This window comes from Hyperolius riggenbachi, chromosome 1 (genome assembly GCF_040937935.1).
Source record: "Hyperolius riggenbachi isolate aHypRig1 chromosome 1, aHypRig1.pri, whole genome shotgun sequence".
Classification (NCBI taxonomy): Eukaryota; Metazoa; Chordata; class Amphibia; order Anura; family Hyperoliidae; genus Hyperolius; species Hyperolius riggenbachi.
In genome coordinates, this window is record NC_090646.1 from 232,045,746 (window position 1) to 232,061,348 (window position 15,603).

At 44.7% G+C, this 15,603-nt stretch overlaps 1 long non-coding RNA gene across 4 annotated transcripts in view; it reads right to left on the reverse strand.

Moving 5' to 3' along the window:
- LOC137547285 (uncharacterized) overlaps positions 1 to 15,603 on the reverse strand; it is a 131,797-nt gene that overhangs the window by 8,858 nt on the left and 107,336 nt on the right. For 3 of the 4 annotated variants that reach the window (XR_011026552.1, XR_011026549.1, XR_011026551.1), the window contains 4 exons: positions 8,633 to 8,755; positions 6,421 to 6,523; positions 4,649 to 4,686; positions 1,823 to 2,030 (listed from right to left, as the gene is read on the reverse strand). This is a non-coding gene — a long non-coding RNA (uncharacterized lncRNA). Of the gene's footprint in view, positions 1 to 1,763; positions 2,031 to 4,648; positions 4,687 to 6,420; positions 6,524 to 8,632; positions 8,756 to 15,603 lie in introns of those variants that run through there. The other variant, XR_011026550.1, reaches the window with a different exon arrangement.

Here is a 15,603-nt window from a genome sequence, read left to right on the forward strand (position 1 = left end):
TAAAGTCGTTGCTTCATTGTGGACAGACCAAATTCGATCAGCTGGACAGTCACTGTTGTTCTATCATTGAGCTACCACAGCCCGGCGACCATATGGGCTTGAAAACCGCCGTGGCCTGCACTCTCGCCATGGTGCGCACCAGTCCAGCACGGCCATCACTATACAAACAGCTGTGTGCAGTGCTTTACACAGTGAGTTTAGTGTGTCAGTGTGAAGCAGTACACTAATTACACTCCCTGATTGATGTATGCACATGCAAGATGTTTTAAAGCACTTTATGCCTCCAATTTAGCATTGCAATGTGATTTCTGCCCTTAAAACGCTGCTGTGCGTGGAATCCAGATTTTTCCCTGGGACTTTTGGCGTCTATCCCACTCCGCCATGCACCCCTTCAGGTGTTAGAGCCCTTGAAGCATCTTTTCCATCACTTTTGTGGCCAGAATAAATGTTTGTAGTTTTCAAAGTTAACCTCCCCATTGAAGTCTATTGCGGTTCTAAAAGTTTGCAGGTTCGCAAACTTTTGCGGAAGTTCACGTTCGAGGTTCGCAAACTTAAAATCGGAGGTTCGAGCCATCTCTAGCCATGTTTCCTTCTCAGGGAAATCATTCTTTCTTCCCCATTCATACCCCTGCATGTGTACCGAAGCGGGAGAGAGAGGGTAGGTGAGTTGTTCAGCATCTGTACAGTTTTGTTCTGCATAGAGGAATACAAAACTAGCTAGACAGTGGTGTAATGCATCTTCCTGGCCCAATCTGCTTCAGGGACTCTAGGAATACTCTCTATTTTTTCATTGATGCATTCTGCTTTATTAACATTGTGGTGGCTATATCATTGCCTGAGCCCCCAGCCTTGCTGTGTTGGCTATCACTCCTGAGAGTGACCTGAGTTGCCTCTCAAATGACAAAATTCATTCCACAGATGACGTGATTCTTATGGCAGCTAGGAGTAATATTCTGAACAATGGATCAGTAAAGCGACTGCATTATATCTGCCCAACAGTTGTCTGAATTGATCCACTAGATACATCAGGAAAAATGCCTGATATCGGTGTCTTTATTGTCATTTGGCTACATTATTTAACATGATTGTACTTGGGTATGGCAAACTCTGTCATTCGTTGTACGTTTCAAATGACTTTTGTTGAGCATGTGTAGATACCTTAAAGAAAACCTGTACTGAAAAAAGTTCCCCTGGGGGGGTAATCACCTCAGTAGGGGGAAGCCTCTGGACCCTATTGAGGCTTCCCTCATTCTCCTGTGTCCCACGGCGGTCTCGCTGCAGCCCACGGAACGCACAGGCGACAATTGTCGGGCTGTGCAATATTTACCTTTTCTTACTTCAGCAGGGGTGCTGTTGCGGCTCTTCCCACGGAGATAGGTGAAAATAGCCGATCTCCGTCGGGTCCACTCTACTGCGCAGGAGGCTTGCGCCTGCGCAGTAGAGCGGCCCGACGGAGATCGGCTATTTTTTCGCCTATCTCCGTGCAAAGAGCGGATACTGCGCCTGCGATGGAGCCAAGAGGTGAATATTTACATCGCCGCCGCTCCGGGAGGATTTTCGTCACCACCGTGGGACCGAGGAGGATGGGGGAAGCCTCAATAGGATCCGGAGGCTTCCCCTACCCCAGGTGAGTACCCACCAGGAAGGGGGGGGGTTTCATTACAGATTTTCTTTAAGCCTACCAAGGCAACTAGTTGGAACATGGTGGGCCTGAGAGCTTCTGAGCTCAAAAAAAAAAATAAAAAAACTCTACCAAAATGTAATAAATTCACTTATTTTTATTTATTAATTCCAAGGATACCACTTACTGCCCCAGACATACCAATTTCTGTCTCCCTTCTGCTGGAAGAACCAAGTGGTCCTTTTGTAGTTCTTCTTGTTTGGGATGTTTCATTTTCTTGGACATGTTAAATTAGTGGCAGTGGACTGGTGATGGCAGAAGAGGATGGTGGAGTGGATTGCTCTTCTGGTGGCAGTGTTGGGGATGGAGCTGATGATAAGGACACCTCCTTGGTAGCAGTCTGTCTTGTCTGCAATGAAGAAGGGTACATATTGACCATCTGGGCAAAGACTATGGTATTTACTGGCTATAAGGAGAACTGCAACTAGGCCGAGAACTCAGGCCATTCACAACCGGGATTCTTTGGCAGAGTTCGTTTCTGTCTCTGGAGGGGCAGGTGCCTTAACATATATAACAAATATAAATCTGTGTACAGTAGAGTCTTGGTTAGCCAGCACTGACGGGGATCGGCTGATGCCGGATAAGTGTGCTTTGTGGTTCCTTAAAACTCAATGCTAAAAATAGACATAGCTAATACAGTACTATATCCCACTCTATATACATTTCATGAACTTTATATTATATGTTAAAATACAGTAACTGGAAGTATATTGACCTTAGGGGACCCGTGGAAGCGGAACTCAGTCTTAAATCACAGCAGAGCCCACAAATAGCCTACAAAGTTGACCTTCACCACTGAGAGTACTACTGGGACATATATATATATACAGTGGAGGAAATAATTATTTGACCCCTCACTGATTTTGTAAGTTTGTCCAATGACAAAGAAATGAAAAGTCTCAGAACAGTATCATTTCAATGGTAGGTTTATTTTAACAGTGGCAGATAGCACATCAAAAGGAAAATCGAAAAAATAACCTTAAATAAAAGATAGCAACTGATTTGCATTTCATTGAGTGAAATAAATTTTTGAACCCTCTAATAATAAAAGACTTAATACTTAGTGGAAAAACCCTTGTTTGCAAGCACAGAGGTCAAACGTTTCTTGTAATTGATGACCAAGTTTGCACACATTTTAGGAGGAATGTTGGTCCACTCCTCTTTGCAGATCATCTCTAAATCCCTAAGGTTTCGAGGCTGTCTGTGTGCAACTCTGAGCTTGAGCTCCCTCCATAGGTTTTCTATTGGATTAAGGTCCGGAGACTGACTAGGCCACTCCATGACCTTAATGTGCTTCTTCTTGAGCCACTCCTTTGTTGCCTTTGCTGTATGTTTTGGGTCATTGTCGTGCTGGAACACCCATCCACGACCCATTTTCAGTTTCCTGGCAGAGGGAAGGAGGTTGTCGTTCAGGATTTCACGATACATGGCTCCGTCCATTTTCCCGTTAATGCGATTAAGTTGTCCTGTGCCCTTAGCAGAAAAACACCCCCAAAGCAAAATGTTTCCACCCCCATGCTTGACGGTGGGGACAGTGTTTTGGGGGTCATAGGCAGCATTTTTTCTTCCTCCAAACACAGCGAGTTGAGTTAATGCCAAAGAGGTCTATTTTGGTCTCATCAGACCACAGCACCTTCTCCCAATCACTCACAGAATCATTCAGGTGTTCATTGGCAAACTTCAGACGGGCCTGCACATGTGCCTTCTTGAGCAGGGGGACCTTGCGAGCGTTGCAGGATTTTAATCCATTGCGGTGTAATGTGTTTCCAATGGTTTTCTTGGTGACTGTGGTCCCTGCTAATTTGAGGTCATTCACTAACTCCTCCCATGTAGTTCTAGGATGCTTTTTCACCTTTCTCAGAACCATTGACACGCCACGAGGTGAGATCTTGCGTGGAGCCCCAGAGAGAGGTCGATTGATGGTCATTTTGTGCTCCTTCCATTTTCGAACAATCGCACCAACAGTTGTCAGTCACCTTCTCTCCCAGCTTCTTGCTAATGGTTTTGTAGCCCATTCCAGCCTTGTGCAGGTCTACAATTTTGTCTCTGACATCCTTGGACAGCTCTTTGGTCTTTCCCAAGTTGGAGAGTTTGGAGTCTGCTTGATTGATTGATTCTGTGGACAGGTGTATTTTATACAGGTGACTAGTTAAGACAGATGTCCTTAATGAGGGTGACTAATTGAGTAGAAGTGCCTAATCACTCTGTGGGAGCCAGAACTCTTAATGGTTGGTAGGGGTTCAAAAACTTATTTCACTCAATGAAATGCAAATCAGTTGCTATCTTTTATTTAAGGTTATTTTTTCGATTTTCCTTTTGATGTGCTATCTGCCACTGTTAAAATAAACCTACCATTGAAATGATACTGTTCTGAGACTTTTCATTTCTTTGTCATTGGACAAACTTACAAAATCAGTGAGAGGTCAAATAATTATTTCCTCCACTGTATATATATATATATATATATATATATATATATATATATATATATATATATATATATATATATATATATATACATACCCCCTCCCACTACTATCTTTCAGTAAAGTTCCTGCTATGCTATGGTGTTTCTTATTACAATGCTTGGATAAAGAACTCCTCACTTAGCATTCATTGTAAACAATTTCAGTATGACCCTGTGACTGCCTGGCTCAATATTTATAGAAAATAGAAAAGGGAAAGGTCTTGCAATATTTGGATGTGTAAACAAGAGCAAAGATCAATGATGATGTGAAAAACCATATTCCAAGCAATCAGTAAGATTTTAATTGATTGCAGCCACATCAGTAATCGGTAATCTCTGACTGGTCACTAGGATTTACTGCTCAGAGCATGTCAAAGCAAACCTGCCAGAGTGAGAGATTTGTATTTCTAAACATTTTTAAACCAGCACTGTATGTGTTAAGCCAGTTGCTTCCCCCTTACTGCATCCATTAGATGACCTGCTTGTGTAATTAACATTACCATTAATAGGTGCCAGTAAACCGAGGTCAGAGCTGAATCTGAAAGATAATACAGTATAATAAAAATTGTCAGAAATAATATATGTGTATTTGCACAAGGAAATGCATGCTTACTATTCTTTTCAAAGCGTTGCCTATATTTCTATTATGTACTTCATTAAGTCAGCTCAGAAGGCATTAGGAAATGAGGTGGAAAAAAATGATTGATATGGGTTGCTATCCAAGGTTCTAACCCGTACTATTATACACTGAGAGGGCAGTGAGTGGTGTCATAGCAGACAGCTAATTACTAGGATGGGGAGGTCTGCACGCATTTACTCACATGCTTTGAGTCGCAATACAATTTAAAGGGATGGATCAGTCTTTTGCATGGTGTTCGGTTATTAAAACCCTTAGCATTAAATTGTATCAATTATGCAGAGATATAATTTGTCCATTTTTAGATTTCTTAGTCAAATAGTCCTTAAAAGATTCAGCAGTGCATTTTGCAGTGTACAGTTCTTGTATTGTTTTTAGACTTTTTATGTGACTGATCACATTTATTTTACATCATGCTAAGATGAATTTACCTAATACAGAGTTAGAGACTAAGATCAGATTTTTCATGTAGTTTTGTGATTGAAATTTGAATGACAGAAATTACTTATATGATTCCTGTAAATAACAAACCATTAAATATAGAAATATTGTATTTCTTTTGTATAGAGCTGTGCCTATACTTATTGGGACTATGATAGGTCAAAAACACTAGTAACGGGGATTAGGAAGGACAGGAAAGGGGTTAATGTTAGGATTCAGGTCAATGATCAGGTTAGGCTAGGATTGATGGATGGTTAGTATTAGAGAATAGTTACAAATTAGATCAGGGCTAACACTATACTTATGAAAGTAGAGAATATACTAGAGACTGGAGGACAGATGAGTATGACAGCTGATCTGTTGCAAGCTCTCCACAGGACAGGGGGAGAATACCAATGTGGGGCATACAAGAGGAACAGTGGTAGCCTAGCAGAGTGCACATATCTGCCCCAACACTTGGTACTCTACTCCTGTTCACCCATCTGCTGTGGATCATTTCTCAGAAAAACTTCCAATGCAAAAGTCATGGGATATATATCTGGAGCTGCAAATATGGAGAGAAGAAAGCACTTGCACAAAATGCAGCAGGGGTGGATGCTGCCACACTGGGCTTACCTGCAGCGTGCTCCAATGGAAGTCCACAATTTCAATCAAAAGAGAAGAAGGAGATGGGCACAGCTGCTAAAACACCCTTTATTGTGGCTGGGTTAACACAAAAAAGCTTACAGCAGTGGGGGAAAGGACAAGTCTGACAGCTGTTTCGCAGGGACTAGCCCTGCTTCATCAGAGACTCTCTGATGAAGCAGGGCTAGTCCCTGCGAAACAGCTGTCAGACTTGTCTTTTCTCCCACTGCCGTAAGCTTTTTTTGTGTTAACCCAGCCACAATAAAGGGTGTTTTAGCAGCTGTGCCCATCTCCTTCTTCTCTTTTGATTGAATATATCTGGAGCTATATGTAGTTATGCAGCAGCATAGTGAGCAGTTGTAGTAAAGAGTAGGGTTGAACAAGCAAGTTCAATGTCACAGCAAGATGCTCATGGGATTGGCAACCATTTTCGCCATGAAGACAATTTTAGTGAGAACAAAGATTTTCTGTAAAAACAATCATACATAGAAGTAATATCACTAAGTAAGGAGGTGCCAAAAATATAAGGTATTTATAAACAATGCAAAATGGAGGGAGGAGTGGACTTACCTTCAAAGGACCACAATAGCCGAAATAAGGTAAAAAGTTAATTGAGCTCAACAGAACATGTTAGCATAGGCTAGCTTCATCAGGTACATACTGAGCCTCCATTCTAAATGTAAATAGAAGTAAAAATGTTCATTTTTAGCAGATTTCAGACTAAATTTCTCATTTTACACTTAACACAATGGTGCCAGTTTTAATAGCAAAGTCCCATACATGCTATCATCACCAACATACTAGGTATGTTACAAATAGTTGGAAACAATCAAAAAGACCTTGTAGCTCCTAAGCAAAGTGATTTTAATGGTATAAAAATAAAAATGATTTTTAAATGTGTTTAAATGACAGATAGTGTATCCCTTATCCTTACCCATCTATATTGCAGCTGTACGTATATCCCAGGTAACAGCAGTGAATTTACCACTAGGATTTCCTGTTGGATAATGTTCAGGAATGTTCAGGAAACAGGAAACCTCTGGGCAAGTTTTGGTATTTTTGCCAGAGATTGTATAGGCATTCTTGGCAAATATACTACAAGGAATTGTCAAAAAACGATTGTAAATAGAATGTAATTATTATAAACAACAATCAAAAGATGTGAGTTATTGATTGTTTCATTTCGATTTAAGATTATTTTTACTTGTATTTGCTTATGATACTTTTTCAAATTAAGTGTGCGAGTTTAGAAAAACTGATTTGCAAGATTCTCACGGATCAATCAGAACTTCTCGCCAGTCTGGATATTTCTCATCCCTTGTGAAGGAGTATTCCATGTCTGCTCTGCTGCACTACTCTGCATATGAGGAGGGAGAGCTGCTGGGGATGGTACAGAGGCAATGGCGTAACTAGAGGGAAGCACCCCTTGCAGAGTTGTTTTGGTGCCCCAAATACTTCCCTTCCTCCGATACAGGGGATTATACTTCAGATCAGGAGTTTTTGTGGTTACACTTGTTATAGGTGTGGAGATCATGATGGACAAACTTGCTATATGACCCTTGTGAGATGGGCCCTAAGGCAATTAGGGGCAACAAGGGGAGGCAAGGGAAGGGGTGTGAACAATGGGGGGCCCCATCAAAGATTCGCAGGGGGCCCCATGATTTGTAGTTATGCCACTGTAAAGAGAGAAGGAATTAGATTGGCCACACTTGCCATTTGGGATCACAATAGCTATGGACAGCAGTCATTGATCATGTGTTTACACCTTTACATTTTGGAGGCCTTGGGTGGTGAAAAGTACAAGTCCAGCCCTGCTGACAGAGCAAGGTGTGACACTGCCAGCTGCTGTGAAAGCACATCAAAACCAGTTAACTGCATACAATACCGAATTTGTTCACTGACCCAGATTCCAAGGGGCACATAATAAGCACAAGATATTCCAGAAATTGTTAATGTTCACAAAAAAATGTATCTAAATAAGGATTGTGTTCTGTTTGTGACACCTCATTGTGTTGCTGGAACCTTGATATCTTACAGACTGACTTCAAGATTTTATAGAATCTTTATTCCCTGCTGATGTAATTGGCTGACTACATTTCCTTAAGGTCTGCACAGACCTTGAGGTCACAGGTTGCATTGAATATGGCACAGCTGGCAATATCCTTAGGCTTAGTTCATGGGGAGTTCCATCTTTGGAGAACAACTTCCTCTTCTTGTGTGTTTCTGGGTCGTAGTGTTTCTTAGTGATTGCAGCAAAGACAGAACTTTACACCTAGCATTTTGAAATGTAGCAGCAGGTTCATGAGAACAGTATATTTCAGTTTTTGCTCAACAGAAGTGATAGGGATCTGCAGTAAAGTTAGCAAAAAACCTTGCAGTATGAATGTTTGATCTGAATTTCAGCTCAGCAGAAGTATGTCTGAGTGACTGTTCCTGACTCTTATAGTTCAACTTATAGCCCCAAAAGTATTCCTAACTTTAGACACAGGAAGGATTTAAACTACTTACAGTTCATGAAAGCAGCAAGGCTGGATTCATACTTTTTGTGCCCTTTATCCTAGTATGTTTGGACTCCGCTTTCATGTAGAGCAGCGTGCCTCCCATTCCATATACAGCCCTCTCTTCCATGTGTATCATCCATGTACAGCAGCCCCTTTCTTTCATGAACAGCTCCCTTGAGCATCCGTTTCCTTTTTCATGTGTTACTCCCCATTTTCCCCCTCCTTCTGCCACGGAAGATGCTGGCGCTATATAAATCAATAATAATAATATGTAGTTATACCTCCTTCATGTCCAGGTGCCCCTTGGCGTGCAGCCACCCAAGGCCCGGGCCCTTGTGGTCTGTCCAGAAATCTGGCCCTGGGTAGCAGTCTATATTGGAAACTTTCTGTTCACTGCCTACGTTCTATGACACCGTAAAAGGAACAAGAAGTTAGTGACATTTTCAAATAGCAATAAAAACTTCACAAGTATTAACCATCACCCATGATTCTTTACTTGGGAAAAGGTCCTCTACTCCCCAAGGCAGCAATGCTAAAGTACAAGCCCACAACAAAGTAACAAGATGGGAGTAACTTATTGCCATGGGACCGCTGGTGCTTTCTAGTCACACCTGTAATAAATGCCAAAGGAAAAGGAGAAAACCGGCACTGCTGTCATATACTTTAATCCAAATACTTAAAAAAGCGGAGTAACATTATCCATTTCAAGAATCAAAATCCAAAGACACATACCATTGGTGACGTGTCAACATTGGACTGTGTCGCCCTTCCCACCCCCCCCCCCCCCCCCCTCCTCCTCCCTGGACAGCATACGGCTAGTGCAGTGCCAGCATTTTTCTTTTTTTCCATCTACATGGCATCTTGACACCTGTAATAAAGGAACAAACCTCTCCCAGAGTAGGTATGTAAAAGGCAATATTTTCTGAACGCCTCAATCAAAGGGTTAAAGTCGACCTGAACTCAGAACTCCTCTCTGCTCTAAAAAATACAACATAATAAACATGTATTTGTTACAGTTGATAAAAATCCTCAAATAAATCTGCTCAGTTTCTACTTCCTGATTAATGGAAGCAGACTTATTGTTTACAGCCTGTGTTTTCAAATGGGCTTATCTACTTATCTGCCATAGGCAGTCATGTGACACAGATGTCCATATGCAATTAACTTTTTCACCTGAGTTTTCTCCTAGGAGATAATGTTTCATTTTCTATTAAATTAACTTTCCAGCACTCTGCAATTGAAAAAGTACAAAAAATTAGGTAAAAGAGTACTATCAAAACTATTTTGAGTATTTTCTTGCTTGCTGGGTGTTTAACCACTTGAGGACCGCCCCCAGCCGATGGGCGGCGGCAAAGTCCGGGCCCAAACGACCGCAATACGCCCATTGGCGGGGGCGGCTGCGGGAGTGGCTATGCGGCGATCGCGTCATTCGTGACGCGATCAGCCGCCGGGGACTCGCTCCGCCCACCGCTCGTAGTAACCCGCCGGCCGTTCGGAAGCGCCGGTGGGTTACTAGCACCCGGATCGCCGCTGCACGTATGTATAAGAGGCTTTGTAATGTATACAAAGCCTATTATACTGGCTGCCTCCTGCCCTGGTGGTCCCAGTGTCCGAGGGACCACCAGGGCAGGCTGCAGCCACCCTAGTCTGCACCCAAGCACACTGATTTCCCCCCCCCCTGCCCCCTGATCGCCCACAGCACACCTCAGACCCCCCCCTGCCCACCCCCCAGACCACTGTTTGCACCCAGTCACCCCCCTAATCACCCATCAATCACTCCCTGTCAGTATCTGTCAACGCTTTTTTTTTTTATCCCTCCCTGCCCACTGCCCCCTCCTGATCACCCCCCCACCCCTCAGATTCTCCCCAGACCCCCCCCCCCCAGACCCCCCCCGTGTACTGTATGCATCTATCCCCCCTGCTCACCTGTCAATCACCTGTCAATCACCCGTCAATCACCCCCTGTCACTGCTACCCATCAATCAGCCCCTAACCTGCCCCTTGCGGGCAATCTGATCACCCACCCACACCAATAGATCGCCCGCAGATCCGACATCAGATCACCTCCCAAGCGCAGTGTATACATCTCTTCTCTCCTCTAAACACCCACTAATTACCCATCAATCACCCATCAATCACCCCCTATCACCACCTGTCACTGTTACCCATCAGATTAGACCCTAATCTACCCCTTGCGGGCACCCAATCACCCGCCCACACGCTCAGATTGCCCTCAGACCCCCCCTTATCAATTCGCCAGTGCAATATTTACATCTGTTATTCCCTGTAATAACCCACTGATCACCTGTCAATCACCTATCAATCACCCCCTGTCACTGCCACCCATCAATCACCCCCTGTCACTGCCACCAATCAATCAGCCCCTAACCTGCCCCTTGCGGGCAATCTGATCACCCACCCACACCAATAGATCGCCCGCAGATCCGACATCAGATCACCTCCCAAGTGCAGTGTATACATCTCTTCTCTCCTCTAAACACCCACTAATTACCCATCAATCACCCCCTATCACCACCTGTCACTGTTACCCATCAGATTAGACCCTAATCTGCCCCTTGCGGGCACCCAATCACCCGCCCACACGCTCAGATTGCCCTCAAAACCCCCTTATCAATTCGCCAGTGCAATATTTACATCTGTTATTCCCTGTAATAACCCACTGATCACCTGTCAATCACCTATCAATCACCCCCTGTCACTGCCACCCATCAATCACCCCCTGTCACTGCCACCCATCAATCAGCCCCTAACCTGCCCCTTGCGGGCAATCTGATCACCCACCCACATCAATAGATCGCCCGCAGATCCGACATCAGATCACCTCCCAAGTGCAGTGTTTACATCTCTTCTCTCCTCTAAACACCCACTAATTACCCATCAATCACCCCCTATCACCACCTGTCACGGTTACCCATCAGATTAGACTCTAATCTGCCCCTTGCGGGCACCCAATCGCCCGCCCACACCTCAGAACGTCCTCAGACCCCAGCCCTGATCACCTCGCTAGTGCATTGCTTGCATCTATTTCCCCCCTCTAATCACACCTTGAGACACCCATCAATCACCTCCTGTCACCCCCTAGCACACCTACCCATCAGATCAGGCCCTAATTTGCCCCGTGTGGGCTCCTGATCACTCGGCCAAACCCTCAGATTCTTCTCAGACCCCCTTCCGATCACCTCCCCAGTGCATTGATTGCATCTATTTTCCCCTCTAACCGCCCCCTGAGACACCCATCAATCACCTCCTGTCACCCCCCTAGCACTCCTATCCATCAGATCAGGCCCAAAACATCCTGTCATCTAAGAGGCCACCCTGCTTATGACCGGTTCCACAAAATTTGCCCCCTCATAGACCACCTGTCATCAAAATTTGCAGATGCTTATACCCCTGAACAGTCATTTTGAGAAATTTGGTTTCCAGACTACTCACAGTTTTGGGCCCGTAAAATGCCAGGGCAGTATAGGAACCCCACAAGTGACCCCATTTTAGAAAGAAGACACCCCAAGGTATTCTGTTAGGTGTATGATGAGTTCATAGAAGATTTTATTTTTTGTCAAAAGTTAGCGGAAATTGGATTTTTATTGTTTTTTTCACAAAGTGTCATTTTTCACTAACTCGTGACAAAAAATAAAATCTTCTATGAACTCACCATACCCCTAACGGAATACCTTGGGGTGTCTTCTTTCTAAAATGGGGTCACTTGTGGGGTTCCTATACTGCCCTGGCATTTTAGGGGCCCTAAACCGTGAGGAGTAGTCTAGAAAACAAATGCCTCAAAATGACCTGTGAATAGGACGTTGGGCCCCTTAGCGCACCTAGGCTGCAAAAAAGTGTCACACATGTGGTATCGCCATACTCAGGAGAAGTAGTATAATGTGTTTTGTGGTGTATTTTTACACATACCCAGTGGCGTACCTAGGGCATTTGGCACCCGGTGCTGGGTATTAAAAGACACCCCCCCCCCCTAAAAAAATGGGCGTGGCCACAACCTGGCAAAAAATGGGCGTGGTCATGACCGGATGAGGGCGGAGCTAACTGTAATTTAAAGTATTAGCTAGTATAGTTGCCCCAGTATAGCTAGTAGTTTCCCCCAGTATAGCTGCCCCCAGTGAAGCTAGTATAGTTGCCCCCAGTATAGCTAGTATAGTTGCCCCCAGTATAGCTAGTATAGTTGCCCCCAGTATAGCTAGTATAGTTGCCCCCAGTATAGCTAGTATAGTTGCCCCCAGTATAGCTGGTTTAGTTGCCCCAGTATAGCTGGTTTAGTTGCCCCAGTATAGCTGGTTTAGTTGCCCCAGTATAGCTAGTTTAGTTGCCCCCAGTATAGCTAGTATAGTTGCCCCCAGTATACCTGCCCCCAGTATAGCTAGTATACCTGCCCCCAGTATAGCTGGTTTAGTTGCCCCCAGTATAGCTGCCCCCAGTATAGTTGCCCCCAGTATAGCTGGTATAGTTGCCCCCAGTATAGTTGCCCCCAGTATAGCTGGTATAGTTGCCCCAAGTATAGCTGGTATAGTTGCCCCCCAGTATAGCTGGTATAGTTGCCCCCCAGTATAGCTGGTATAGTTGCCCCCCAGTATAGCTGGTATAGTTGCCCCCCAGTATAGCTAGTATAGTTGCCCCCCAGTATAGCTGCCCCCAGTATAGCTGGTATAGTTGCCCCCACTATAGCTGGTATAGTTGCCCCCACTATAGCTGGTATAGTTGCCCACACTATAGTTGCCCCCAGTATAGCTAGTTTAGTTGCCCCCAGTATAGCTGCCCCCAGTATAGCTGGTATAGTTGCCCCCAGTATAGCTGGTTTAGTTGCCCCTAGTATAGCTGCCCCCAGTATAGCTGCCCCCAGTATAGCTGGTTTAGTTGCCCCTAGTATAGCTGCCCCCAGTATAGCTGGTATAGTTGCCCCCAGTATAGCTAGTACAGTTCCCCCCCCAGTAAAGATGCCCAGGAGGGGGGGGGAAGCAGCGCTAGAAGAAGGGGCAGTGGGGGCAGCGGTGGGGAGGGGGGAAATATCCCCCCCCCTCCCTCACCTGGGACCCCTCCTTCTGCCTCTCTCCCCCTCCAGAATAGCTGCGACAAGTGCGGGGCGGCCGGAGGCGTATAGACAATTACTCACCTAATCTCCGCGTTCCCAGCGTCATGACGTTACAGGTCTCCGCCTCCAATGCCGCCCACTGTGCTTCCACTAATCAGGAAGCACAGTGGGCGGCATTGAAGACAGAGACCTGTGACGTCAAGACGCTGCGCTCCACGCTTGGAACGCGGAAATCAGGTGAGTAATTGTTCATACGCCTCCGGCCGCCCCGCACTTGTCGCCGCTATTCTGGAGGGGGAGAGAGGCAGAAGGAGGGGTCCCAGGTAAGGGAGGGGGGGGGATATTGCCCTCCTCCCCAACGCTGCCCCCACTGCCCCTCCTTCTAGCCCTGCTTCTCCCTCCTGCTGTGCTGCTGTGGGGGGTCGTGGTGACACCCCCCTGGGTGTCTGACACCCGGTGCGCCCCGCCCCCCTGCGCACTATGGTAGGGACGCCACTGCACATACCCATGCTGGGTGGGAGAAATCTCTCTGTAAATGGACAATTGTGTGTAAAAAAAATCAAAAATGTGTCATTTACAGAGATATTTCTCCCACCCAGCATGGTTATATGTAAAAATACACCACAAAACACATTATACTACTTCTTCTGAGTACGGCGATACCACATGTGTGGCACTTTTTTGCAGCCTAACTGTGCTAAGGGGCCCAAAGTCCAATGAGTACCTTTAGGATTTCACAGGTCATTTTGAGACATTTGGGTTCAAGACTACTCCTCACGGTTTAGGGCCCCTAAAATGCCAGGGCAGTATAGGAACCCCACAAGTGACCCCATTTTAGAAAGAAGACACCCCAAGGTATTCTGTTAGGTGTATGATGAGTTCATAGAAGATTTTATTTTTTGTCACAAGTTAGCGGAAATTGATATGTATTGTTTTTTTTTCACAAAGTGTCATTTTCCGCTAACTTGTGACAAAAAAAAAATCTTCTATGAACTCACCATACTCCTAACAGAATACCTTGGGGTGTCTTCTTTCTAAAATGGGGTCACTTGTGGGGTTCCTATACTGCCCTGGCATTTTAGGGGCCCTAAACCGTGAGCAGTAGTCTAGAATCCAAATGCCTTAAAATGACCTGTGAATAGGACGTTAGGCCCCTTAGCGCACCTAGGTTGCAAAAAAGTGTCACACATGTGGTATCGCCGTACTCAGAAGAAGTAGTATATTGTGTTTTGGGGTGTATTTTTACACATACCCATGCTGGGTGGGAGAAATCTCTCTGTAAATGGACAATTGTGTGTAAAAAAAAATCAAACAATTGTCATTTACAGAGATATTTCTCCCACCCAGCATGGGTATGTGTAAAAATACACCCCAAAACACATTATACTACTTCTCCTGAGTACGGCGGTACCACATGTGTGGCACTTTTTTGCACCCTAAGTGCGCTAAGAGGCCCAAAGTCCAATGAGTACCTTTAGGATTTCACAGGTCATTTTGCGACATTTGGTTTCAAGACTACTCCTCACGGTTTAGGGCCCCTAAAATGCCAGGGCAGTATAGAAACCCCACAAATGACCCCATTTTAGAAAGAAGACACCCCAAGGTATTCCGTTAAGAGTATGGTGAGTTCATAGAAGATTTTATTTTTTGTCACAAGTTAGCGGAAAATGACACTTTGTGAAAAAAAAAATTAAAATCAATTTCCGCTAACTTGTGACAAAAAAAAAAAATCTTCTATGAACTCACCATCCTCCTAACGGAATACCTTGGGGTGTATTCTTTCTAAAATGGGGTAATTTGTGGGGTTCCTATACTGTCCTGGCATTTTAGGGGCCCTAAACCGTGAGGAGTAGTCTTGAAACGAAATTTCTCAAAATGACCTGTGAAATCCTAAAGGTACTCATTGAACTTTGGGCCCCTTAGCGCAGTTAGGGTGCCAAAAAGTGCCACACATGTGGTATCGCCGTACTCAGGAGAAGTAGTATAATGTGTTTTGGGGTGTATTTTTCCACATACCCATGCTGAGTGGGAGAAATATCTCTATAAATAGACAATTGTGTGTAAAAAAAATAAAACAATTGTCATTTACGGAGATATTTCTCCCACCCAGCATGGGTATGTGTAAAAATACACCCCAAAACACATTATACTACTTCTCCTGAGTACGGCAATACCACATGTGTGGCACTTTTT